Source organism: Lissotriton helveticus, chromosome 12 (genome assembly GCF_964261635.1).
Source record: "Lissotriton helveticus chromosome 12, aLisHel1.1, whole genome shotgun sequence".
NCBI classification, from domain to species: domain Eukaryota; kingdom Metazoa; phylum Chordata; class Amphibia; order Caudata; family Salamandridae; genus Lissotriton; species Lissotriton helveticus.
In genome coordinates this window covers 860,254,297-860,275,207 of record NC_136073.1, presented here as the reverse complement: position 1 = coordinate 860,275,207, position 20,911 = coordinate 860,254,297, and the positions used below count along the sequence as shown (strand labels likewise).

The window sequence follows — 20,911 nt, the reverse complement described above, 5'->3', positions numbered from 1 at the left end:
GAGGGTGGCAGTTTTCCATCTGAACCAGACGATTTGAACCACCTTCTCGTGCTCCCTGTGTGCTTTTGTCATTTTCAACAGTATCCAACTTGGTTGCGCTTATTGGCCCTGATGTACCTGTTTTTGTAATGAATGAAATAATGTGTGAGTGTGTCTATGTGATAGGATCGAAGTGGTTTGATCTGAGTGTGGTACGGTGTGTGTGGGACCTCCCTTTCCTCTAAAAAACTTTATTTAAATTGTTTGTATGATTAATATCTGTAGTGTCTTTTTTATGAAAACTATAATGAAAATCTTTTTTACCAAAATGAATCGGATTAAATAATTGATCAATAAAAAGAATTGAAAGATATCCATATGTGTTTGGCTCTAACTCTAGCGTGTCAAGCCCTATGTAGGGAGTAGGATCCTTTAAAAGGACCTTTGTATATCGACTGGGCAGGGTTGCTTGTTTTCTTTTCTGCTACAATGCTTGCTCATGCCAAGGTGCCAAGGTGCACTTCACGGCTAAGGGCCCAATTATATGAAACAGGGGATGGTAATTTCCTACAATTTCCCACAGCTGCAAGTCTTCAATATTACAACAAGATAACTTCTGAGTTTTAGGCAAGTTACTCCAATGCAACGCCTGCTACTTGGCATTTCAAACATAGCACTTAATCAACGGAAATATTTATTTATTTACTAAAAACAATTAGTGTATCTCAGTCTAAACACATCACTGAGAGGCATAAGAGGGATTTACAATCCAATGAGTAGAAAATTGCTGACATTAAAAATCTTCGAATGAGGCAGGGGTTCTGCAGGTGAGAAAGCCTAGGTTTCGTCATCTTTAGTGGGGGGAGGGGAGGCTGCTGAACACTTCACATGTAGTGCATGAGTGAGGGAGGGAAGATTAAGAGGAAAAGGATGAAGCCAGTGCCCGTTTCAAGGTTTTTTGGGGCCCCGGGCATAAGATAATACGGGCCTATATTTGCAAAATTTGGAGTTAGTAAGAGTTAAAAGTTACACACACATAGATGACATACTAGAATGTAAGTACATTCGAATGACATATTAATAAAGTAGATATCAATAAAGGAATTAAAATAAAATATGTCAGCTTCTTCGATAACTATTCATGTTAAATATGCCTTTTTGAAAAGGCATATTTAACAATCTACAAGTCTCTCTTTCACTGTTTTTTTAGGGGCCAGATGTACAACCATGGGAAATTGCAACTCACAATTAGCGCTCGATTGTGAGTCGCAAATTGTGAGTCACAATTTCCAATGTCCAACAGTGTCTGAGACACTGTTTGTGATTCCCCATGGGATCGCAAATTGCATGGGTCATGAATAATGAGGCTGTCGCAACTTGAGACGCAATTTAGAATGGCAGGCCCTCCCAGGTATGGTGGCCTCCTGGGCTCAGCAGACCTCCATGTCTGGGACTGCTTTTAAATAAAGCAGTTTTTTTTAATGCAGCCCGTTTTCCTTAAAGGAAAACAGGATGTATTAAAAAAAAAATGAAACGTTTTTGTTTCATTTTTTAAGGGCTGGTAGTGCTCCCTGGGACCATGGCCTGCCTCTAAAAAATATTTTCCCCTGCATTTGCAGAGGGGAAGGGGTCCCCAGGGGACCCCTTCCCATTTGCGACTGCATTACCACCCTCTTGAAGAGGGCAGTAAATTGCAAGTGTTTTACTACCGCAATTGCAGTTGCAAAACAGTCATACATAGGGCTGCGAGTCGCCATTAGGAAGGGACGCCCTTGGACTCGCAAATTAGTGTTAGTACATAGACCACTGGGATTTTGCATGCACCAACAGTTCGCACACCCCTTTGAGCATGCAAAATCCCGTTGTACATCTGGCCCTAGGTCTGTTAAGTTAATGGTCTTATATGATAAATTTCCTTGTGATCTGTTTTATATTATGCAATTATTGTTAAGGTTTTAATTAACTAATCAATAAACATACTAAAAAAAAGGTAGCCACCCGTGCAGGGCCTTCATAGACCCTGGCCGGTCTAGAAACCTGCCATCCTCCCCCTAGGCAGCCCGCCTCTGGGCACTTGATTAACTGACTCGTTCGCCAGACAGAGGCAGAAGGGTTGTATTCTAGCAGGGTCAAGAGGAGGCCTCCAAAATGAGCTCTCTAATGACCACGGCCGGCCATCACCATCACTCTGCAAATATTTGTGTGGAACACTCCAGCAGAGAGTTTCAATTCTGCAAATGGCTTTTATTAGCAGGAGGGCTGAGCAGAAGGACCGTGGTTATTTCTGTGAAAGTGCCCTTTGAGTAGTGATTCAAGCTTTTAGCTGAGATCTGAAAACTGCACAGACCAGAAAAGGGACACCGAATAACACTGCAGCAAGAGGGACCTCTTTCTTTGTCCTAACGTGAAGACAAGAACCCTTGGTAAGACTCCCATTCTGCTGGGTCCTCGGTAAGTTTGCAGGGTCCCTTACACTTGCCTACCCCAGCTTCACTTTATTTCCGCTTAATTTTGCTTTATTTCTATATCTGTAATTATTGCGCACAAACTTGGCCAACAGCATTGGAGCACTTTTCAAGGAATTTGTACAGTAACGTCTACCTACCTATCTATCTATCTATCCATCCATCTATCCATCCATCCACCCATCAGTTATACAGACACCTAACTCTGAAGTTGCTGGCCAAGTCATGAGGACCGTAAGGTGGAAGGTTTGGAGGCTAGACCTCCCAGTTTGAACAGGACCTCAACATCAAAAGAAAAGTACCAAAGTTCCTGAGGGATGGAAGAGATACCAGGTCAAATCTACTGCTCCCACCAATGGATCCTTGGCAGGACCAAGGTCTGGCCGCTGACCTTGGTTGTCACCTTCTTAGCTCCTCAGTAAATCTACCTGGAATGGAGCAAATGAACCAAATATTTGATGTGGAGCTCGGTGTTCTGCCTTGAGCAAAGACATAAACTGAATGTATGGGCAAGTGGCGCCATCGCCTGATTGATCCAACTGGCTACAGTGGTCTGGACGAGCAACAAGGAAACAAGGACAGCGAACAGCAGAGAGCTATGGAGGGACTAACCTTAAGCTGGTTCTCGGCCATCTAGTCTCAGCACGCAGCCTGTTAATCCGGGTCATCCGGGGGAGGGGCAGGACATCTATATTTTCCTGGCCCAGGGCCCTGCTCAAATGCAACATCATTTATAGGTTTTTAATTGCAAGAAAGACTGCTGCCTTCCTTAATAACGACATGGTTGTACAGACTGCCCCACTAGCTGGTGCCAGAAGCCATGTGTTCTCTTTCCCTCAGGTACACTTCAATACTTAGAAATGGGTGCTGGGGACCAAAATGGAAAAAGCATCCGGGTTGGGGCCTCCGCATTAAAGAACTGTAATCTTCATTCTCAGGGAATACTTACTAATAGAAAAAAGAACTTGGCACAGAAGCTGAAAATATGAAAATACATCTTTATTAAATGTAATAAGTGAGGTCACGTCACACAGAAGCCGTAGCAACTGAATGAGGTAGTCTGAGGAATACAGAAAACAGAGGCCTTTTATATGCTTAGGGTTACAAACTTCAGCATACAAGTAAGGGGCAGTCCTAGCTTTTGCAAGCATGCAAAAAATGCCTAACATGGACATGCAAGGCCTGCCAAACGACAAACCCATTTTACAGTTGTCCGGCCCATAATCAATCATTGAACAACCCAACATTCTTCTTTAGACAAGCCGGACAAACCCATAATAAAAGGACCACAACCCATATCATAATCAGACCATAAAAGAAGGAACAGAAAACAGATAAGAAGCAGGATAAGGTGTGTGTGTGTGCATACCAAACTATACAATGTCCTGTGCTTTGATCCTCAATCTTGATCAGCTAAAGGGCAGGAACTGGTTTAACAAGGTCAGCTTCAGGCAACAGGGTCAGTTCACTCAGGTCAAACAGGAGTCAGCATGAACTCGAGCTAAGGTGTACATGTCCTCATAGTTTCAGCCACAATCATGGCCTATGTGAGGGCAACCACAAAATGGCTGCCATACACAAAATGGAACCCATGGGTTCAGAATTCACAGAACCTCAGACCCTCCTTTTGCCCTTACATAGGCAATCACTCAGTCTGTATCTGAATCTATGTCAATATTATCTGTTATTCCCTTCACTAAGGCATTATTACTTGAGTTATCTTTCATGGAACGCAATGGATAGACTTCGTTGGCATAAATAAACATCGTCTGATATGCCCATACAGACCCATTGTAACTAAATGACAGAACCAAATAGGGAATACCTCTATCTGTAGTATGTGGCATAAGACCACACACCCAACAATTAGTGGTGTTCATTACTAACTGGTATTGATGCTGAAACTGTACAAAGGAATTATTCACAAATTCCGACCTTCTAATCTGCTCGTGTTCAGGTAAGATATGAAAAGAATGCAAAGAAGTAGTAGTAGGAAAAGACATAGGTTGGGAGGTGGGTGCAGAAGTCAATTGGGTAGTGAAAACAATCCAACCCACAAAAGACAACGTCATGCTTACAAATACTAGAAAACATGTTATTAAGAACATATGGACAACAGGAGAAAATAATGACCACTATTACAAACAAAATTATAATTTTTCACAACTCTAAGCAGAAAGCAAATCCTAAAATGATCTAGTAACATTTTTTATGGCTCCTATGCATTTCAGTAACTTATTATATGTTCAGGTGAAACAGTGGTGATCCTTATCAATGCTCTGAGGTGAAAAGGGATACTCTTCCACAGGGAATGGTCTTTATTCTGGTTTTACTAAACAGGATACTACTTCAAAACAATGCCAGCAAAACAGCAAAAATCAGTCTCCTAATACCCATTTTATGCAATCGCACGGGAAATACCCAGAGTCCGTCCAAGCCTCTCCGGCAGGCTTCTATTGTTCATCAAATCCTTTTCTGTTGTTTTCTTCCGCATGGGCCTCTTCGTTCAGGCCTTTCATGAAAATGGTCCTTCTCAGTATCCGTTGGAGTGCCCTCCTGGCAAACACTCGCAGCTTATTTGACAGTCTCAATGTCTCAAGGCAGTGCACCAATATCTCTCCTCTGCGGCAGGCACTACAGATAGTGTGCTCTTCATTGATCATGGGCACAGATCATCTCATGCAGACCCAAGTACTATTATTCAGGAAAGAGCAACAGGCTTTCATTCTCAGCAACACTTTCAGACTCCAACACTCGCTTTTCAGTGTCAGAGGATGCTCGGGCTGCTCTTCCATTTAATCATAGGTACCACAATGTAGTGCCTTTTTCCAATCCTGGATCCTCTGGTGCACTACCTTTCTGTTGGAGCAAAGAAAAGGGAGTGTGTGGCCACAACTCAGGCCAAGGGGCTCAAGGGACTGCCTACTGTCAGAGGTTACCAGCACATGACAGGTGAAAAACTAAAAACTTAAAATAACTGGAATCCTTCTCTTTCGCTCTTTTGCACTGAAACTCTGGTTCTGTGGCAAAACCAGCTCCTCCTTCTTTTCTGATGTTCAACGCCTTCTGATGAAGCAAGTACAATACGTTGGAGGTATCACTGATGACACGCTGGCGATCACTGTCTGGGTGCTGGGACTGTCACTGATGGGAATTAGCTTTTCATCAAAGGTCCGCAGGTTATTATGACTTAATCCCGCAGAACCTGGTGACATAGTAAATGGAACACATTTGTTATTTTCCTTCAATTTAGTACAAAAACAGTTTGTTTTTAACAAGAGGATTGCCAGCAGGTGGCCTGCAATCTGCGAGGGAGTGGCCATACGCCATGAGACAATTCTGGTCTAGAACACACTGTCATTCTCATAGAATACAAAGACAAAGGCAATAAGCAAAACAGTGCCTTCAATTTGGTTTCCATGTGAGAGCATATCCTCTACCATCTAAGGGTAGATAACTATATGAGAATTTTATCTAAATGGATGTCCTCACACATAGTGACATCGTCTAATGGGGTAAACACATTTTTTCTCTCAATGATTAAGTCTAGGTGTTCCTAAATTCCTTATCTAGAACATCTCAAAAGAAAAATCGCATAATCCAGATTATTAGGGACATGAAGTAGGCCTAAAGAAAATTCTTTTAAAAAAAACAAAAAACAGTCTGGTCATACAAAAGGGAATTATACATAATATAGGGGTTTCTGGTACATTACTGTAATCTGGAAGTGTGAACCTAATACAATAATAATAATAAAAGAAGGCTAACTGGTGAAAGGAATATGGAAAAGGGAAAATGGGACTAGGACACAGTTAAAATCCCCATCGAGAACTAACGAACAGGGGGAGGATGTCCTCAGAGCTCCACGCCTCTGCCTAGTCTCCCGTGATCCTCGACCCGCGACCCCGCCTCCGTAATGGCGAATGCAGTTTTGGAAATGGCAAGACGCTGACACTGCCGCTGCTGGTACCGGGAGCCCAAGCGGAAAGGAGAATTTTGACCTACGGGTGCAATGCGGCGCAGAGCGGAGGGATTCCGGTGACCATTGAAATGCGCCGAGAGAGATGAGAGAGATGACGCCGCCTTGCCGCTGCAGTAGCTGTTTTTGATCCCGTCAGTCAAACAGGGGCTCGGAAAAGCACAGTCCATGCAGGTCACGCCGCTCATCTGTTCCTTCCTGAGGTGAGCAAGTGCGCATCCTTAAATAGCGGGCCAGTTAAGGAGCTTTTCATCAGACCTGCTGCAACTGCATCTTTTGAGGTGGCGGGGATCAGGTTGAGTACTGCCGCTACGGAGCAAACACACTCATAGAGGTAACTGTGCAAGGCTGTGGCAGGCTGTGCTAATTCTCCACGGAGGAGCAACTCCATTGAAGTGATTTTACACCTAAAATTAAAAAAAAAAACTCGCTGGGGGTTCCTGAGTTCACTGGGAGCATCAAAACCGTTTCTCTATCCAAAAAAAAAAAAAAAACTTAAAAAAATAAGGGAGTATACTTCTTCTAAAAAATAAAAATGGGTAAACTTTTGAAGGATGATGACACGGTAAAGCTCAGCAAAGTGGAAGCGGCTGCCCGTCAGAGAGCTAAGACTCGCCTCGCTCTGGCTCTTGCTAAAAAGGCTGCACAAAAAGCGGCCAGTGAAAAAAATAAAGACACCAATAGGGAGGAGGTGGGGTGCCTTGTAACAGATGATACAACACCTGAATCCTCAGATGACGAGTCGCCCTCCTCTACCTCCCTACAGCATAACGAGCATAACGAACAGCAAGACGCGGCAGTGGAGGGAGACAAGATGAATGATGTTAATACAGCAGATGTGCTTGCACAGCCACAAGCGGAAGTAGAAATCCATCCTCTAACTCTTAATCCCACACCGGCATTGGCAACAACAGCGCCTCAGGTGGTAGAAGAGAGGAGAAACAGTGGGACGGGAGGAAAGGAGGTGAGAGATTTTCCACTGTTTACAAAAAGAACTACTCCGAAATCTCCCCTCTCTAATTCATCACAGCCCCTTTTGGTCTCTCTTACTTTGGATCCTACAGCCTCTAATGTGTTATCTAAGGGCCCTGACATGACAGTATCTCCACCTTCATCTCAAACTCAGCTCTCTTCAGTAAATGTAACAAATGAAGTGGCTCAAGATGGGGGGTGTATACAAGATACGACTCCCGGGAACGAAGAAATTCTAGGACTCGATTCTAGTCTTATCGACAAGGAAGCAAGATCTGAGGTAAAATTCCAGCTAGATATTCGCGAGATGCTCAACTTAATCCTCGATGAGATCCGCGAAATCAAAAACAATCAGCGAACGGAACTTGCTGCTATTCACGCTAGAATAGATAAGCTGGAGGAGTTAACATTGGCGCTCCCCAACAGGGTCATGGAAGCTGAGTCAAGGATAGCAGTCCTTGAAGATCAGATGAATCTGGTTTCAGGAGAGACTAAAGAGGCCACAAAAAAGAGGATTACTATGGAGAACAAACTTGAGGAGTTGGAAAACCACTCCCGTCGATCCAACCTGAGGATCGTAGGGGTTCCTGAAGGAACGGAAGGATCCGATACAGTGCAATGGGTTAACTCTTTTATTCAGAAAGCAGTTCTGACAGACTTTGAAGGACACTTGACGATAACAAGAGCCCACAGAGTACCGGCTCAGCGTTTTGCGAACTCTCCATTTCCTAGAACTATTCTATTAAATTTTGCAGATTTTAGAATTAAGGAACGGATACTCTCCAAGGCGTATCAACAACGCCAGTTTCCCGTTTCTGAAACTACAAAATGCAGGATTTTCTCATATATGACAGCAACTGCGGCTAAAAGAAGGAAAGAGTTTGTAAAGCTGCTGCAGTTATTCAAGGCTAATGGTGCCCAGGCCTCGATTGCACAGCAATCAAAGCTGAAGGTTCTCGTCAAGGGACATTTTTTTCTATTTACTGATCTAGAAGAGGCTCAGACCCTTCTTGATGAAATATCAACAAGGGCCTAGGCTCTACGGTTTGGTTTAATCGAATGTTGAATACGAGGAATCCAATGCGACAATCTGGAGCTATAATTAGGGAAAAAAAATGAGAGTTTGGAAATATTCAGGCGGGTGTTCCTGGGTTCAGGGTCACACCAGGGGCACACCGGGGTGTAATAAGAAGACACCCGAAGTAGAAGAAAGGGTGGAATGTGGGCAGCGTGGACAGGAAGGGGGTCCCGCATCCATGGGGGGGTCCTTGGTGGGGGGGGGGGTGAACGCAGCAAAAAAATACAAGAGAAGTAGGTTTTCTATCCTTATCATTGGTTGGTACAGAAGAGGTTTAGAACTTCATAGCCTTGTCAATGACATTTGACTTATGTAATATCCTGTCCATTAACGCGAATGGGCTGTTAAATAAGCAGAAATATGGAGCACTTTTGAAATGGGCAATTGCTTTTAAACCCCACGTGGTCTTCCTCCAGGAGACACACTTGAAATCGAACTCCCCAAAGTTATTTCTTCCTAGATATTTTTCCTGTGGGTTTTTTTCCTCAGCTGGGGTTGCCCAGAGGGGTGTTGCTATTTATTTTTCAAGAAATTTACCCTGGGAGATCTTACAAATGCAAAGAGACTCTAAAGGGAGATGGCTTTGGGTGGCAGTGAAATTGTTGGGAAAGATATTCAATTTTGTTAATTACTATGGCCCAATTTTCGATGACACCTCGACCCTGACTGAAATTAGTGAAATTCTAAGGAGTACTGTTGGACAAATTATAGTAGGAGGTGATTTTAATTATATTCAGGATTTAAAAAAGGACACCTCTAATAAGAATAAGAAACAACTAAAACCAAAAACAAAAGGGGTGTTAGAGGCTTTTATGTCAGAATATCAATTGCGGGACTCCTGGCGCTCCCTAAATCCCAACCTAGAATCTTACACGTGCTATTGTAATAGGTTTCACACAGCCTCTAGAATAGATTTCTTTTTATCCTCAAGATCGCTCCAAATTTCCAACGCATTGATAGGTTGCAATCCATTTTCAGATCATGGGAGGATTGAGGCTTAATTAATATTAGAGGGCACGACAGGGGAGCGACTAAGGTGGCAGCTGGATCGCACCCTCCTACAGAATATGATATGGGTTGAGGGTTTCAAAGAATGGATAAGGGAATTTTTTCTAGGAAATAAGGACTCTGCAGAGCCTTTCGCAGTATGGGGGGCATTCAAAACAGCAGTGCGGGGGCAAATTATAGCCTTTTCTTCCAACAAAGCAAACGACCGAAAAAGAAAAATATCTGCCCTTCAGGACGCTGCAGAAAATGAGTATGCCTTGAAACTAAATCAAAAACCAAACAACTGGGAACAAGCTAAAGCATTACTTAGGGACTTCTTCATCTTGGAAGAGATAAATAGCTCAAAAGCCTTGCAACAAAAGCTATATGAAGATAGTCAACTCATGGGTAAGCTGTTGGCAAATTCGATTAGGAAAAAACAAGAATCTTCCATCATTTTAAAAATCCAAGATCCATCAGGCAGAATAGATACTAGAAGTGAGGGAATCGCGAAAATATTCCTTGATCATTATGAGAGAATATACTCTACTGATATTCAAGTTGAAGAAAATTTAATCAGGGAATATTTTGACAACTTAAATATCCCCAAAATTTCTAAATCTAGATTTAATCAAATAGGTGGCGATATAAGTTATTTGGAAATTCAAAATAGTATAAAAGCCACAGCGGGAGCAAAGGCTTCAGGGATTGATGGATTCCCAATCGAATTTTATAAGGTTTTTCTGAAGGAGCTGGAGGACCCCCTGAAACATTTATTTAATTTTATTAGACTAGGTGGTAGGGTCCCCTCAGAGTTTAAAGAGTCCACAATTATTAGTTTTGTTAAGAAAGGCAAGAATCCGGAGGACGCAAATTCCTACAGACCAATTAGTCTTTTAAATTCTGACTATAAGGTTTTTATGAAAATTTGGGCTCAAAGATTCGTGCTGGCCGCCCAGGAGGTGATACATCAAGATCAAACGGGCTTCATAGCTTGACGTTATATGGCTGCCAACACAGAATATTTATTACAGGCACTAGATTATTTTAATCTTAATTCTATTTCTGCATGCATTCTTATGATTGATGCGGAAAAAGCATTTGATTTAGTCAACTGGTCAACGTTATTTTTCTCTTTGGGTTATTTTGGATTCCCCGCCCCTATTATTAATATGCTAAAAAACATTTATGAGGGGGCATCTGCCCAGGTGATAATAAATGCCAAGCTAGCAGGGAAGATTAAAATAAATCGAGGCACTAGGCAAGGTTGCCCCTTATCTCCCCTGCTTTTCACCTTTTTTATCGAACCCCTGGTAATAAAAATAAGAAATAATGACGCAATATCTTCTCCAATTGCCGGAATGTCGAAGTTAAAATTATTTGCAGACGACATTATTCTTTATATGGCTCCTGATAAAGAAAATATAGTACATCTTATGAAAGAGCTTCAGGAATATGAGAAGATAGGGGGCTACAAAATCAACGAGAAGAAAACTGAGGTTCTTATTTTGAATACAAATTTAGACTTCCTTCCGCCAGATTTACAGTCTCAAGCAGAAAAAAGGGACCCAATAAGATATCTAGGGATTTACGTGACCAGAGACTACCAAGATCTTTTTCAATTCAATTATATAAAAACAAGGAATAAAATCAAGAGACTCTTAGAACATTGGGATATACTGCCCCTATCACTGATTGGCAGAGTAGCATTGATAAAGATGAACATATTACCTCTGGTTTTATTTTTGTTTAGTAATATCCCAATTAAAGTTAATTTGGCCTTTTTTAATGAAATAGATTCCATGATAAGAAGATTTATTTGGAATAAAAAGGCCAATAGAGTCAAACTCGCGGTAATACAACTTCCAGTTAACCAAGGTGGACTTGCTCTTCCCCATTTTTATACATATTACGAGGCAGCTTTTTTCGATATAATGGCAGGATTATTAAAGGCTAGACAGACTAGAGATAACTTTTTTTTTAAATAGAATGCTTGCGGAATCAGGTTCTCAAATTTTTATTTTCTTAAAAACTGCAAAACTTCCAAAGAGAACACGATATAAGACACTGGTGGGGTATTCATCAAGATTACGGCTTCTATTTGAAAAATATGGCTCAGATGGATCCATCTATTTGAAACTTTCGGAATGTGTTAAAATGGGTCTTAGGATCTCTTCAAATCATTTAACAGAATGGGAATCGGCCGGATTTTGTGAGATAAGGCATTTTCTCACGCAAAATACGTTAATTAGCTGGCAAATGGTTAGAGACAGAACGCATCCGAATCGGCTCATGTTTTTTCAATATTTGCAATTGAGTTATTTTATAAGAAAAGTTATAGGAAGTCTTTATAGAACACCCAATGCTTTGTTAACAGCGTTATATGGGGAGAAACATAAGGGCATTGGATTCTGGTATAAAAAGTTACCCCTTCCGGGATCATCCAATATAATAGGCAACCATCTGGAGAAAATAAATCTCACATTACAGTGTGTGGTGTCCGACAAAGATTGGGAGACAATAAGTTATTTAGGAAACAGGGCACTTCGAGCAGCTAATTATAAGAGAATGTCTTTTCTTTGTTGCTGGTTGGCATATTACACCCCGGAAGCTCTTCAAAGAATGTTCCCCGAATACGAGAATAAATGTTTCAGATGCAAAACCAGGGGACAGGGTGGCTGGTATCATATTTTCTTCTCATGCCCAAACTTAGAACCCTTCTGGAGGGAGATTTTCGCAGATTTGGAGATGGCAATTGGGAAATTTTTTCCTCCAGAAGTGGAAGTGGCCCTTTTTGGCATTAGTAAGGACAGGAATAGGTTCAATGAATCAGAAGAAGTGTTTATTTTTGTTTCCTCTGCCGTGGCAAGATCCCTGATTCTGCAAAATTGGAAATCCACGGCGTGTCCTTGCCATGTTAAGTGGGTTAATAAAATGAAAAGAACTTATAATTTTGAGAGAGCCCATGCAGGTAGAGTGGGTGCGATTGCAAGATTTGAAAGGAATTGGAAATATTTTGACCAGCTTGAACTATTAAAAGGAAGGTGATTGTTATATTTTAGCTAATTGTAAGACGGTAATATATTTACATCTGAGGAAATATAAGTATTCATCTGCTATGCTATATCAAATTGCTAAGTACTTTTATCATGTTAAAAAAAAAAAATTTTGTATGTTATTTTATTTTTACATTAGGAAATGTTTTAGTATTTGTGCTACTATATATCGGCACTTTATTGTACTAGTCACTTTATACAGGCTAAAAATTTTGCACATAATTACAATAGCACTGTCAAGCGCCGGTTTTTCTACTTTTTGCATTAGCACTTTATGAACGGCATAGTAATATTATTGTGTTACTATACATTGGCACTTTATTGCATTAGTCACTTTATTAAGGTTACATTTTGCACATAATAGTACCTTCAAGTGTTGGTCTTTCTACTTTTTGCATTAGCACTCTACGATCGGTATCACAATATTGTTCTTGATGTTGCCCTATCATCACCAGTTGTTTATTTATTGATTGGATAATCTAAAAATGTTTTTTTTTAATTATTATTTTAAGTAAATTGTGTAACACTATTTTTCTATTTTTACTGTGGCATTCTATTGTTTAGGGTTGTCTCTAGGATTTTTTAAATTTTTGGCTAATTTTAAAATTTTTGGCTAATGTTTGTCTAACTATGAAGAAATTAATGTACCAATGTATTGTCTTTACCTACGGCTTGTAATAAAAAATTTATAAAAAAAAACAAAAAACAGTTAAAATCCCCAATTACTAGGCACGATGCAACATCAATCAGGGGAGAAGTGACGAAAGAAAAATCTATAGGAAGAACAAGAAATTACTTGAGTGAATGTTAGCTCTACCGCTGGCCGCTAAACCATATACGGTAATCTCAGCTAATGTTCCAGTTCCTTTCTTCAGGGAAAAATGAAACCTTGTTTCCTTTATGGTACAAGGCCATACACTATTCAGGAAGCAGAACAAAACTGACTAATGTAATATAAAATTAGGTCACCATGCGCAAAAGTCACAGATCTATAATGTATCCTTACGTCCAATTCAGGATACATAAATTTAGGGCTGCCTATTCCTTAAGGGGAGGGGCAGTACGTGACTAACAGCATGTGACACACTTTGATTCTGTATATCTCTTTTTTTATTTTCCTTCAAATACCATTAAAGCCAAATTTGACATACACTGATGAAGTGTTGTCTGTCTTTCTGTGAAATTTAGTGTCAAAGCAAATTTACCCAACTGTTTGCAGGATACACATCGTCATGTATATCCCTTCACAACACAGGTAAACTTGTAATAGTATCAAAAGCAACAACATAAAACAAAAAACATGCAAACAAACGCACAAAACGGACATGTCAAGCCATCAGATATACTTGCTGTATATCAAGCACAAAAAGCATAGACAAAACAATAGCATATATAAAAAACACATCTCATTTCAACCAACCAAACTCACGTGTCTTGTCAGCCTTAAAATCACCCAGAACAATCCATGAATGATCTGTGGGCAGAAGCAAAAAAACAAATACACAACGCACAAAATAGAGACATTTCTCATAACAAACAGACACCAATTATAACTTTTAATCAGAAGACAAAACATAATACACATGAACAGACACAAAAATAAATTTCCATTACTTAACGGTTACCATCTTGTCAGTCAGCTTGCAACATTAAGCCATTTTAACTTTCCAAAAGTAAAATTCTTTCACTGACACTCCATGTTATCTTTGGGCCACAATTTCCACTGTAAAAAATAATTCTTAATTGGAAAATCGTTCTCACTTAGGCATGTAGCCTTCAAAATTTCAATAAAAAGCTTTGTCTTATTTTCTGTCTAAGACTTAATGCAATGCTTAATTTTCGGTCAAATAAAAGCAACTAGCAGACATTATTTTTTTTGAGGCAGAGATACAAATATATCATTTCTGCAGAGCATTTAGCATGTGTTGGGACTTTCAAAGAAACCTTTTTCATATTTTCCCTTTGGAATTAAGTTCTTTAATTTTGTGGAGAAACCAGAAACCCTTCCTTTTAGAGGCCTGTTTAGCAAGGTCATTCTGCATTTCACAGAGACAAGGCCTTAATTTAAAAGGTCACAAATGTCAACATGACAGCCTCCTTCCATTGTTTACAGGGAAACTAAAGATAACACCTCAGCGCGACTCGAGCCAGCCTCTGCAGCTGTCCTAGCCCCCAGCTTCTGCTCACTAAGAAGTTTGTCAAAGACAAAAGGCCTTCCGGATTCCTCCTAACCTGCAATAATTCACTCTATTTAAAACACATGTTACATATATTACTCCTGTTAGGGGCTATAATTTATTTCTATACTTATATTATTAAAACATTTACTGTGAATAATTCGCAGAACATAATAACACACATACCAGTTTTTAGAACAAATGCTTGTTTGCAATGGTACTCATTTCATCAACCTTAAATAGATGAAGGTCTCAGTTAGGTCCAGCCAAAGTTAAAAACCTTCAACCCTGATATTAACCCCTTCAGCGCTAATGACAAGGGTAACTCGTCATGGACTTTCCATTGATTTCAATGGAAAGTCAATGGGAAGAAGAGGGAGTACCTTAGCAGCCAAGTGGTTAAACTCAAACCTCTGCACCAGGCACATGGGCTCACTGAGCCATTAAACATAACCCCAAATGGGAACAACCTGCACATTTGTGTTTTATACCTAAATGTATGCATTTACTGAAGCCTAAGGCACTTTAAAGCTATTTTAAATGGCAAAAATACCCAAATTCGACTTTGATATTTGGGGCACTTAAAAATAAATATCCTATAAGTATGTTGCATATTAATCATCCTCAGAATGTTCTTTACACATTACAGATATTAGACATTAGACATATCTCATGTAAATCCTTAGAAACATGAGTTTTTACGCCTGCGCTAAGTGAGATGTCATATGCTAATGTCCTCATTATGCAGTGCAACACAACTTAAATTAAATTATAATGCTAGGAGGTCACAGTATGAGCATTAAGCTTCATGAATAGTAACAAACTAATTTTGTAGCACTTATTTTTAATAATTATTTTTCATAATTTAATAATTATTTTTAATAAACCCCATCATTTTGGCTAATTTCACATATAAAAGCAAGCTGCATCCCTTATTTCAGACATAAACAGAAAGGGGTGAAACACTCAGGACACACAATATGGCGCGCTTTAGCCATGCATTTCATAAATACCACCAACGCTATTCACTTACAGAAATTGCACTAATGGGAAAACAACATAGACATTTAAACACACATTTAACTCACAAACCAATACTCAGAACAAAAACAAAGGACAGGCCACAGACTGTACTTAAACCAAACCATTTGTAAATACTAGTTGTAAGTCATATTTACAAGAAACGCTTCTCAATTGTGTTTCAAAAGACTGCAAAAACAGCCCAACAGACTGATGTATGTCCAAGAAGCGAAAATACACTCAATTCACTAGCTTTGGCTAGCAGAACACCAAAAAATCGCTCTGCATATCTTCCTTTATAAAATTGCGCAGAAAAAAGGATCCGTATATGTACTATGTCATATTTTAATTCCCTGGGGATACAAAATCACCAAGGAAGAAATATGTTTGTAAATCTAAACCTATTTAGATATTCCCTCTAGGGAAGCCGGCTAATTTACTTCACATCACACTATGGTACCTTCCAAATAAAGCCACACATTCTTCTTATTTGAGCTTTTAAACAGGCATGCCAAAAATATTGCAAAATATACAATATTATAATCAATGTAGTGCTTAATGTACTTTTCGTACGTGCACCGTTCAACTAAACCAAATAGAGAAAATTCTCCTCATTACCTGTTCTACACAAATTGCAATTCGCATATACAAACCTATACAAATCCAAAGTTGGCCAACACAAATTCCAAAGTTCCAAAGTTACAGTCCTAAATTTGCTAAGACCAGGCATCTTATAGCTCACTAATCTAGCTTCAAACTTCAAGGGGTTATCAAAAACAATATACTCGCAAATATACGAGCCCCTCGGCTTTGGTAATTGCAATAACCAAATCAAAACCAAGAAACCAACCCCTCGGCTTTGGTAATTGCAATAACCAAATCAAAACCAAGAAACCAAACAAAGTCGTGGGAGCGACCCACTTGTACTTCGTATTTTTACTAATCAAAAGGTTATCCAAATTCTAACTGTCAAGTTCTACATGACCTAACGGTCTTTTTTAGAATACTCACGCCAAAAAGGTTCTCAGTCAGAAGTGACATCATGTGGAGGATCAAAATCAGGAAGATCAGAAATATACCGGGCTGCGAAGACAGAGAATCTCCAGAATCCTTGTGCACAAAGTAGCAGAGTCCCATCCTCTCCTCCTCAGTAGATTTCAGTCTCCTGACAAGATCACTCCTTCAGAAAGTCACTTCTCTGATGAAGCCCACGTTGGCCACTCCATTTGAAGAACTGTAATCTTCATTCTCAGGGAATACTTACTAATAGAAAAAGAACTTGGCACAGAAGCTGAAAATATGAAAAGACATCTTTATTAAATTTAATAAGTGAGGCCACGTCACACAGAAGCCGTAGGAACTGAATGAGGTAGTCTGAGGAATACAGAAAACAGAGGCCTTTTATATGCTTAGGGTTACAAACTTCAGCATACAAGTAGGGGCAGTCCTAGCTTTTTCAAGCATGCAAAAAATGCCTAACATGGACATGCAAGGTCTGCCAAACGACAAACCCATTTTACAGTTGTCCGGCCCATAATCAATCATTGAACAAACCCAACATTCTTCTTTAGACAAGCCGGACAAACCCATAATAAAAGGACCACAACCCATATCATAATCAGACCATAAAAGAAGGAACAGAAAACAGATAAGAAGCAGGATAAGGTGTGTGTGTGTGCATACCAAACTCTACAATGTCCTGTGCTTTGATCCTCAATCTTGATCAGCTAAAGGGCAGGAACTGGTTTAACAGGGTCAGCTTCAGGCAACAGGGTCAGTTCACTCAGGTCAAACAGGAGTCAGCATGAACTCGAGCTAAGGTGTACATGTCCTCAAAAGACTAGTTTCAGCCACAATCATGGCCTATGTGAGGGCAACCACAAAATGGCTGCCATACACAAAATGGAACCCATGGGTTCAGAATTCACAGAACCTCAGCATTCGTTTTTGATCCCAGGATTTGCACTAACATCTATTAAGCCTGCTATGTATATCATATGGATGGTGACCAGCTGGTGCAGAACAGTACTGTCCACCTACGGATGGGCTTCTGTGCCTATATAGTCAAAGAGCACTTCTGGTGGCGCCATGTTCAAGTAAAGGATATGACTTTTGTGGCAGTTTTATTTTGCAAAGGCATCAGAGAGCTTTATATAAGGACTGTGATAGAAATGTTGAAAGACAAATCCATCAATTCAGAAAGAATTCTATATGAGAAAGAACAAAGATGGGTGGATAGACTGAAAACCCACCAATTTGGTCTTAATGATAATATTCCGTGGCATCAGTTTTCATAAACTATACTAGACCAGTATGTATATTGAGCCACTGAATTTCACAGTCCTACTTTTCTGTCTATAACAAATGCTGAACTTATTGGACAAAGAGAATTGGGCCCTATGAAGATCAGAGTTCAAAAAATGCTAAAGAAGACAGAGCCACATAACACCCAGCTCCTTAAGTAATTTACCAACGCCGAAAATAAATGTTTACTAATATAAAGTAACATTTATTTAAATACCAAAAATACCTTCAGCATAGAGATATGTTCATCGTAGTATGGTTAATAAAATGTTAACACAATTTAAACTTAAGAATGGCAATAAGATCGATATTTACGTCTAAAAATAAAAACAGACTTAACATGTCCTCTTTCCATTTCCCATATCACGGAGACTGAAAAGGAGGATGATGACGACGATTCCGCGTCCAGGGGCAGAGCCAGCACCAGACGCGGAAGTCACCGTCAATTGCGGGTGAGAATGGCGTCTTTAAGAACAGACGACTACCAGGACACAGAAACGGTAACGTTAACAGGAACCTCTCACCTCTCTTTGCTCCACAGCCTGGGACTAACAGTCCAGTTCCCCTGAAGACGCAAAGAATTTAGAGAATTAAGGTAAAAAACCGAGGGGGTGGGGAGAAATAATGAAGAAATAACACGCTTCCCACGTGTCCTCCCTCAACGTCTTTTCACTAACGCTTTTCTGACGAATAAGTACATAAGATACCACCTAATCTCCATATATATCTCGTTGTGTAAATGAAAGGAATGATTTATATGTTTAAAAACTTCAATAGGTGACCTTTCAAACTAGGCATACAATCTGTGTCATCCTATACATTCATGTTGTCTTAACATCACCCGGTAATCACGTGCATAAGAAATATATTGGGCACAACTTGAAAAGTATTGGTTTAGATTAGACATACGATATAGAAACGAACTTTGTTGATAAGATCAAAGGGTTGAATTGACTCCTCTCTGCTTCTTCTAGATTTCGAAATAACTGTTCCCCCTTTTGCAATCTCCCTCTGTAACTCGCCATAACGGTCTCTATAGTAACGAAGAATGTGAAGTAGATACGCATTAATGAATGCTTTATTTTCCAAATCGGAAGCTATATAATATGCCCAGATACACCCCTGAAGAAAGAAAAATGTTTTCTTACATCTGATTTATGTTACAGGTGAATCGAACAATTTTAAAGTGGGTAACAAAAAAAGACCACTGAATACTACACAAAAGGTGTGAGTAAGAAATGTTATTGTGTTGTGTTTTGTCCTGACGAATGCTCCACAGACCCGGCTGGGCAAAAAGGAGCAGAAACATGTTGACTCTGTAGTAAAGTGATATGCAAAGATCCAGTAACTTGATCTTAGAACATACCCATCTTATTTTAATAACAAACCGCACCCATCTTTTTTGGATGCAGGCTTGTTTTTTATTCAAACCTTCACTGTGGGGGTATCTGTGCACATCTCTGGACACTACCACGCTACACCAGAGGTTGCCTCAGGCTTGAGGCTGGCATAAAGCACATTAGATAACCCAATGATAAATGCCACAACGCTTATGTGGGGCGGAAAAACGATATAAACCGCAAAAAAGCTTAACATAGCGTTTATGAGGGTTGTCTAATAGAACCAAGTGTAACGTAGTTACAAGTGTCCTGTCTTGCATTTGATTTGGACACCAGATGACATTACACAAGGTCAGTTTTTTAGGTGCGGGGAGATTAAGTGATTTGTCCAGAATCACAAGTTATTGAGCCGACGCCGGAAATCGAAACTAGTTCCCTAGTTTCAAAGTCACACCTCTGGTCTTTTGTTAGACCACATCTCCTGACTCGAGACAGAACAGAACATTATGGATCACTCATGGTGGCAGAGGTGGGAGAAGACAGGAAAGGCCACCCTTGAGTGTCCAAGGATGGTTCCTCAGAAAGGGCACATTAGCCCGATTATCCAGGATTTAAACTTTTTAAGCATGACCCTGTGATCTGAATCCAAGACCACTAGCATGTGCTCAAAATCCATTCATATGGACTTTCAAAATCTTTTATAATTCTATGGTCTTATTTTCTTTCTCCACCACACATACCTGCTTGATTTGGATGTATGACATTACAACGCATGCTTTTACCACGCATGCCTTTACAACGTGGTATTTACAACGAATACCTTTACAACGCATAGTGCTTTGGGGCGCTGGATAGTGAATAGTTTAATTTACTATTCCAACTCCAGTCCCCGTGGATAGTAGGGAAGGTGTTGGATAGTAAATTAAATCTATTCCCTATCCTAGAGCGCCCCCCAGCGCAATGCGTTGTAATGGTTTGCGTTGTAAAAGTTGCGTCGTAAAGGCACTGCGTAGTAAAAGTTGCGTTGTAAAGGATGTTTCCCGCTTGATTTGTACCTAATTACTTGTTTGGTGCCGTCTCCATGGTATTATGCTCAAGGGTATCATAGCTGCCAACCAGCCGTCGAATTTTTCTTCCATCGACTTTCTGTGCAATATTAATAAAAAATAAAAACAAAACAACCATCTGTACAGCAAGGGGTGGACGAAAGTTGGTGACATTGTGTAGCAGGGAGGTGACTTCCCTGCAGTCGTGTATGCAGACACACATACGAGTGTACCCACAGAGCGTTGCACTCCTCTTCACCCTCATATCTAAGAGATACACTGAAAATCTCTGGAGCAAATTGTGGTTCTGGAAAGGCCCAATCCTGCTCCTGGAACCACCTTCAGTCGAGAACGGTACATGAGCCGGTCATTCTCTGGTAGCGTCACAAGAATCTGGAACTCCTTAACTCCCTCCACCTGACAACCTGCATAGCCACATTCAAAAAGTCCTCAATTGTTTTTTTGCAGAGTTAAATAGAGCGAACTCGACCCCATGGTATTGTAGTGC

General features: G+C 40.2%; 1 long non-coding RNA gene across 5 annotated transcripts in view; it reads right to left on the bottom strand.

Annotated features, from left to right (window-relative positions):
- Nucleotides 1-20,911, bottom strand: part of LOC144798872 (uncharacterized) — a 1,194,519-nt gene that overhangs the window by 27,446 nt on the left and 1,146,162 nt on the right. The window lies entirely within an intron of this gene.